The sequence below is a fragment of the Accipiter gentilis genome, chromosome 35, assembly GCF_929443795.1.
Source record: "Accipiter gentilis chromosome 35, bAccGen1.1, whole genome shotgun sequence".
NCBI lineage: Eukaryota > Metazoa > Chordata > Aves > Accipitriformes > Accipitridae > Astur > Astur gentilis.
In genome coordinates this window covers 5,255,608-5,263,107 of record NC_064914.1, presented here as the reverse complement: position 1 = coordinate 5,263,107, position 7,500 = coordinate 5,255,608, and positions in this window count along the sequence as shown.

Here is a 7,500-nt window from a genome sequence, read left to right as displayed (position 1 = left end):
CGTAACGTGTACGGATCGTTCCCTACCGACCGATTTAACGCGACGCGGCAATAGCCTTTCTGGCAGTTCATTAAACAGCTAACAAAACTCATTCCTTCACGCGCGCAAGGCCTGCATGCCTGCGTTAATCGCCAGGGAACGGATACGTACCTACGTCCGTCCGTCCGTACCTACCAGCGGATCGTCGCGGATGGAATGCGACTCGACGAGTCGTAGCAAGTCGTACGAATCGCCGACTCCGAAGGTTCGATTGCGGCACTCCTTTAGGACCTTGCGACGCTCTTGGTCAACGTTAGCGTTCTCCGGCCCCTGCGTTATCGCGCCCGAATTGCTTATTAGACTTTTACGCCGCGTCAGTCTCACTCACCTCGTTGTCGCCCTTTGCTGTCGAGCGATGCTTACTCGTTCAGTCATTACCGAGGATGACGCGCGCACGCCTTCCCTAGGCCGGCTGCCGTTCCTCACCTGGCGCTCGTCTCTCGACCGACTTGTTTGCTTGCTACGCACGTGAGCTCGACCCGGCGGATGTTAATTCACTGCGGCAGAAGTCGGCCCGTGTCGCCCTGTCGAAAAACTATTAATCCACGCCTCAGTTACCGGAGGTTCGTTCATCCTTCCTTACCGGAAGTTCCTCAACCGGAGGCCCGGCGCTCGTCAGGTTCTATCAACAATTCGCGGGGAGCGACAGCTGAATCGCTGTCCTAAGCCGGCCCTGCCCCCGCCGGCCGGCCTCCCTGCAGACCACCCACCCGCCCCTGTCCCTGATGAGTTCTGCGTTAGGAAGCGCAACCCCCGCACCCCGTGCCTTTTTCCTTATCATTTCCTTATCTATTTATTTTCTCGGCCTTTCCTCCCCAGGCCCCCCCCCGCCTTTTTTTAATTCTTGGTCTCGCCGTCAGGGCCCGCGGACCGGGCAGAGGTGGCGGCGGTCCCCGTCCCGTCCCGTCCCGTCCCGTCCGCCGTGGCGAGCCCGGCCGGCCCGCCGAAGGAGGGCAGGCGGCTGTAGAGCCTGGCGGGCGGCGGCCCTGCACCCTGTCTCTCCCGGGCTGGGCCTCTTCTCGATCCACCGACCTTCGAGCAAAAGCCGGTTCGTCCCGGTCGTCCGGCTCTGCCGTGACGGGCGGACGAGGGGTCGCGCGGCCCTCGCGCGTTCCCCGACCCTCGGTCGTGACCGGTACCTGATCGGGTCCCTCCCGGCTCGGAGGAGGAGGGGGCGGCGGCGGCGGCGGCGGCGGCGGCGGCGGCGGCGGCGGCCTCATCACTGGGCTACCTCCGCTGCTGCTTTCCCAGGGACGGGTCCGACCGGGAGCCGAGCCCATCGCCCGTAGGCAGGCACGGAGCGCAGGCCGGACGGCGAAGCGGCCGACCACCCGGGCTGTAACAGAGAAAGCGGCGTTAGCGACACCGTTGCAAATCTTTCTCATTTCCATCTGCGTGCGCGCCCGCGCCCCGCCAAAACAGGCCCCCGGCCCGAACGCCCACCGCCCGCCGCTGCAGCCGCTCACCCGCCCTTAGACACCCTCCACCCGCTGCCCCGCTCACAGTCGTGGGCTCAAAGAGCGCACGCGCGCACACCACCACCACCACTGCCGCCACCACCACCCCCACCACGCACACACACCCCCCCTTCGAAACAGGCCCCCGGGCTGACACCCCCCCCCCCCACCCCCCCACCCCCCCCCCCCGCACCCTTCCCCGGGCCCGCCGCTACGCAGACACACACCACACACACACGCCGCCGCCCCCCCCCCCCCCTTGCCTCGCAGTTCGCGCCGAGCCTCACTGCCCCCGCTCCCCCCTTCCGCCACCAGGTTTGCCCCCCCGGGGATGGAAGGCGGGAGACTTTAGGACCCTGCGGCGTCCCTGCCGGCTCCGTGCCCGGGCGGGAGGGGGGAGGCCCCGGTGCCGCGCCGTCTCTAACTCCCAGCTGCTGAGTCCCTCTCCTGCCGCACCCGTGGCCCCGCTCCCGCCTTCCTTTCTCAGTCAGCCACCCACTCGCCCTGCTGCACTCCTGCCCGCCCCCGCCGCGGGTGGAAAACTAAATGACCGGAGGGGGACGGGGACGGGGACGGGGACGTGGACGTGGGACAGAAGTAAGAAAAAAAAAAAAAACTCCAACCGATCCAAACAGAAGCCTTCTCCGAAAAGAGACACCATCCCCCCTCGCCAGCCTACCTCTGCGCCAGGCTCCCCGCCTGCTCGCCAGCCGCTCTCGCCCCGCTTTTTGCCAGCCTCCTTTCCCCGCCGCCGCTGCCGCCACGACTGAGCAGCGGACCGTTCCCGTGGCGGGAAACACCACAGTTTCCGCGGGCCCCGTTGCCGGGCTGCAGACCGCCCCACCCAGCCACCCGCCCCCCACCCCACCCCCGTCTCCGAGACGCCGGAGAGTCTGCGATCGGGAGGGGGCGGGGGCTGCACCTACAGGCTTGCAGGTCGGGGATTGCAGCGCGGGGAGGGAGGGGGAGCACAGCCGTGCAGGGGTGCGTCTATCTGTGTGCGCCTGCATCGCGATGTGTGTGTGTGTGTGTGTGCGTGCGTGTGTGTGTGCGCGCGTGTGCGCGCGCCTGTCGCGGGGGCGGGGGGTGGAGGGGTGGCGGTGCCAGCAGGATCGCAGATATGTATTCCACGGATTTACTTTCTTAAAAAAAGTAAAACGTCCAAAAAAAAAAAAAAGGCGGGGGGCGGGGGGTGGAGGGGTGGCGGTGCCAGCAGGATCGCAGATATGTATTCCACGGATTTACTTTCTTAAAAAAAGTAAAACGTCCAAAAAAAAAAAAAAATGCGGGGGGCGGGGGGTGGCGGTGCCAGCAGGATCGCAGATATGTATTCCACGGATTTACTTTCTTAAAAAAAGTAAAACGTCCAAAAAAAAAAAAAAAATGGGGGGGGCGGGGGGGTGGCGGTGCCAGCAGGATCGCAGATATGTATTCCACGGATTTACTTTCTTAAAAAAAGTAAAACGTCCAAAAAAAAAAAAAAATGCGGGGGGCGGGGGGGTGGCGGTGCCAGCAGGATCGCAGATATGTATTCCACGGATTTACTTTCTTAAAAAAAGTAAAACGTCCAAAAAAAAAAAAAAAATGCGGGGGGCGGGGGGGGGCGGTGCCAGCAGGATCGCAGATATGTATTCCACGGATTTACTTTCTTAAAAAAAGTAAAACGTCCAAAAAAAAATAAAAAAATAAAAAAAAATGCGGGGGGCGGGGGGTGGAGGGGTGGCGGTGCCAGCAGGATCGCAGATATGTATTCCACGGATTTACTTTCTTAAAAAAAGTAAAACGTCCAAAAAAAAAAAAAATGCGGGGGGCGGGGGGTGGCGGTGCCAGCAGGATCGCAGATATGTATTCCACGGATTTACTTTCTTAAAAAAAGTAAAACGTCCAAAAAAAAAAAAAAAGGCGGGGGGCGGGGGGTGGAGGGGTGGCGGTGCCAGCAGGATCGCAGATATGTATTCCACGGATTTACTTTCTTAAAAAAAGTAAAACGTCCAAAAAAAAAAAAAAAAAAAAAAAAAATGCGGGGGGCGGGGGGTGGAGGGGCGGCGGTGCCAGCAGGATCGCAGATATGTATTCCACGGATTTACTTTCTTAAAAAAAGTAAAACGTCCAAAAAAAAAAAAAATGCGGGGGGCGGGGGGTGGCGGTGCCAGCAGGATCGCAGATATGTATTCCACGGATTTACTTTCTTAAAAAAAGTAAAACGTCCAAAAAAAAAAAAAAAGGCGGGGGGCGGGGGGTGGAGGGGTGGCGGTGCCAGCAGGATCGCAGATATGTATGCCACGGATTTACTTTCTTAAAAAAAGTAAAACGTCCAAAAAAAAAAAAAAAAAAAAAAAAAATGCGGGGGGGGGGGGGTGGAGGGGCGGCGGTGCCAGCAGGATCGCAGATATGTATTCCACGGATTTACTTTCTTAAAAAAAGTAAAACGTCCAAAAAAAAAAAAAAATGCGGGGGGCGGGGGGTGGCGGTGCCAGCAGGATCGCAGATATGTATTCCACGGATTTACTTTATTAAAAAAAGTAAAACGTCCAAAAAAAAAAAAAATGCGGGGGGCGGGGGGTGGCGGTGCCAGCAGGATCGCAGATATGTATTCCACGGATTTACTTTCTTAAAAAAAGTAAAACGTCCAAAAAAAACATAAAAAAAAAAAAAAAAATGCGGGGGGCGGGGGGTGGAGGGGTGGCGGTGCCAGCAGGATCGCAGATATGTATTCCATGGATTTACTTTCTTAAAAAAACTAAAACGTCCAAAAAAAAAAAAAAAAAAAAAAAAAAAGGGGGGGGGGGGGGGGGGGGGGTGTTAAAAGCAGGACGCGGGCTGTTGCTGCCGGAGCGGCCGGTGAAAAGGACCGCCAGGTCTACCCGGCTCCGGAGGCCGTCTGCCAGGTCTACCCAGCTCCGGAGGCCGGCGCGGCCGCCGGCGGCGCCCGGAGGACGCGGGGTGTCGCTGCCGGAGCGGCCGGTGAAAAGGGCCGCCAGGTCTACCCGGCTCCGGAGGCCGGCTGCCAGGTCTACCCACCTCCGGAGGCTGCGCGGCCGCCGGCGGCGCCCGGAGGACGCGGGGTGTCGCTGCCGGAGCGGCCGGTGAAAAGGGCCGCCAGGTCTACCCGGCTCCGGAGGCCGGCTGCCAGGTCTACCCAGCTCCGGAGGCCGGCGCGGCCGCCGTCGGCGCCCGGAGGACGCGGGGTGTCGCTGCCGGAGCGGCCGGTGAAAAGGGCCGCCAGGTCTACCCGGCTCCGGAGGCCGGCTGCCAGGTCTACCCAGCTCCGGAGGCTGCGCGGCCGCCGGCGGCGCCCGGAGGACGCGGGGTGTCGCTGCCGGAGCGGCCGGTGAAAAGGGCCGCCAGGTCTACCCGGCTCCGGAGGCCGGCTGCCAGGTCTACCCAGCTCCGGAGGCCGGCTGCCAGGTCTACCCAGCTCCGGAGGCCGGCGCGTCCGCCGTCGGCGCCCGCAGGACGCGGGGTGTCGCTGCCGGAGCGGCCGGTGAAAAGGGCTGCCAGGTCTACCCGGTTCCGGAGGCCGGCTGCCAGGTCTACCCAGCTCCGGAGGCCGGCTGCCAGGTCTACCCGGTTCCGGAGGCCGGCTGCCAGGTCTACCCGGCTCCGGAGGCCGGCGCGGCCGCCGGCGGCGCCCGGAGGACGCGGGGTGTCGCTGCCGGAGCGGCCGGTGAAAAGGGCCGCCAGGTCTACCTGGGTCCGGCGGTACTTAGCCGCATTTCGGGAGCTGGGAGGTAGACCTGATAGCCCCGCCGCTTCCACGGAGCTGGCGAAGGGGTCGCTGTTTTTCGCTGCCTCCAGTTACGTCATCGTAAAAGTCGGTGTCATTGGCCGGTCTCCCCGGTGGGCAGGCACGGCACTCTTGGAGCCGGCCGGGGGCGGGGGCGTGCTTTCCCGTATTATAGGAGCTAGTGGTAACGGGTGCACGGAGCAGCGCTAGTCAGCGGCTGCAAGGCCTGCGGCTCAGCCGGTGAAGTGGGGCCCTGGGCGGTCGTTGTGGTGGCGGCTTCCGTGGTGGCTCGGCTCCCTCTTTCGATGTCTTCGGCCTGTGTGTCCCATCGTTTTCCAAATATGCCAGACCGGTGCCTGCGAGGGTCTGGCAGGCTGCGGTGGCCGCTGACCCCGGGGTGCGAGAACTGTAAAGGTGGATTCTGCTGGGCAAAGCCCGGTGGCCGGCGGTGGCCACCGGCACTCGAACGCGGTAAGACCGGGTGGAACCGAACCTGCCTCGGCTTTCTCCCGGCCTCGGAGGGCCCGATGATGGCAAAGGTGAGCGCTGGTATATGCGAGGGCAGCTGCCCGTGAGCGTCCAGCCCGCCGCGGCCGCCGCCGGCTCCTGAGGGCCCGGTGATGGGTGGGCGAGGTGGCGGCACCTCGTCCTTTCTCTGGCCTTAAGCTGGAGTGGGCAGAGTGGCAGCTGGTTCCCGGTGGCCGGCAGCCGGATGCAGACGGCTGGGGGTTCTCGTGCGTGCCGCAGCTCCCCCCCCAGCACCCGAGGGCCCGGTGATGGCACAGGCGAGAGGCCGCAGTGCCTCGTCCTGTTTTTTGCCGGCATGAGCCATGTGTGGGCGGCCTGTGGTGTCCGGCTGGCCCCGGCTTGCCTGGTTGCAGGAGGGCTCGGTGGGAAAGGTCTGCGGCGTTTTTCCGGGTTAGAGGTGGCGGCACCTCATCGCGTTTTCTCTGGCCTTAAGCCGGAACCCATCCACGAATTGGGCAGAGCGTGAGCGGCGGCCGGCCCTGGTGGCCGGCAGCCGGATGCAGACGGCTGGGGGTTCTCGTGCGTGCCGCAGCTCCCCCCCAGCCCCCGAGGGCCCGGTGATGGCACAGGCGAGAGGCCGCAGTGCCTCGTCCTGTTTTTTGCCGGCATGAGCCATGTGTGGGCGGCCTGTGGTGTCCGGCTGGCCCCGGCTTGCCTGGTTGCAGGAGGGCTCGGTGGGAAAGGTCTGCGGCGTTTTTCCGGGTTAGAGGTGGCGGCACCTCATCGCGTTTTCTCTGGCCTTAAGCCGGAACCCATCCACGAATTGGGCAGAGCGTGAGCGGCGGCCGGCCCTGGTGGCCGGCAGCCGGATGCAGACGGCTGGGGGTTCTCGTGCGTGCCGCAGCTCCCCCCCAGCCCCCGAGGGCCCGGTGATGGCACAGGCGAGAGGCCGCAGTGCCTCGTCCTGTTTTTTGCCGGCATGAGCCATGTGTGGGCGGCCTGTGGTGTCCGGCTGGCCCCGGCTTGCCTGGTTGCAGGAGGGCTCGGTGGGAAAGGTCTGCGGCGTTTTTCCGGGTTAGAGGTGGCGGCACCTCATCGCGTTTTCTCTGGCCTTAAGCTGGGGGCCGCAAAGCGGTGAGAAAATTGCGGCTGTACCTGGTGGCTGGCAAGCCGAACGCAGGCGTCTGGGGTTGTCTAGCTTCCGTGGCATTCCCCCGGCCCTCAACACCCGTGCAGGGCATGGGTCCAGGTCCGTCCCCCCCCGATGGCATGCAGTTGCCTGCGGGGCGGGCAAAGACCGGCAGCCGGTGGTGGCTGTTGGCACTCGAACGCTGGAAGGGCTGGGGGTGTTGAGCCTGCCGTGGCCTTCTACCCTGTCCCGTTGGCCTCAGAAAAATCATTGTCTGGAGCGGGCGTGGCCCGTGGCACCTCCAGCTCCCTGATTTGACTGATCCAGACCCACAGGCAGCGCCTGCTGAGGCGTCCTCGGGTGCGTCGGAGAGCCTCCACGGCGGGCCGGCTCTGCCGGTGTTCAGGTCGTTGGAGCAACCCTCGCAGGCGTTGCCCTCTCACTCGCACGCAGAGCCCCCGCGCCTGCCGTCCGCCCTCCTCCGGGTGGCGGCGGGTGCGAGCGGCCGTCGTTGTCCCAGGACTCGTGGCCGTGGGGCCTCCGCTCCTTCCCCGTCTCCCTTCCCTTACTGATCGATGAGGCGTTTAGGGCGCGTCGGAGGGGCTTCCCGGCGGGCCGGCTCTGCCGGTGTTCAGGCCGGCGTTGCACCTCTCCGCAGACGTTGCCCTCTCACTCGCACG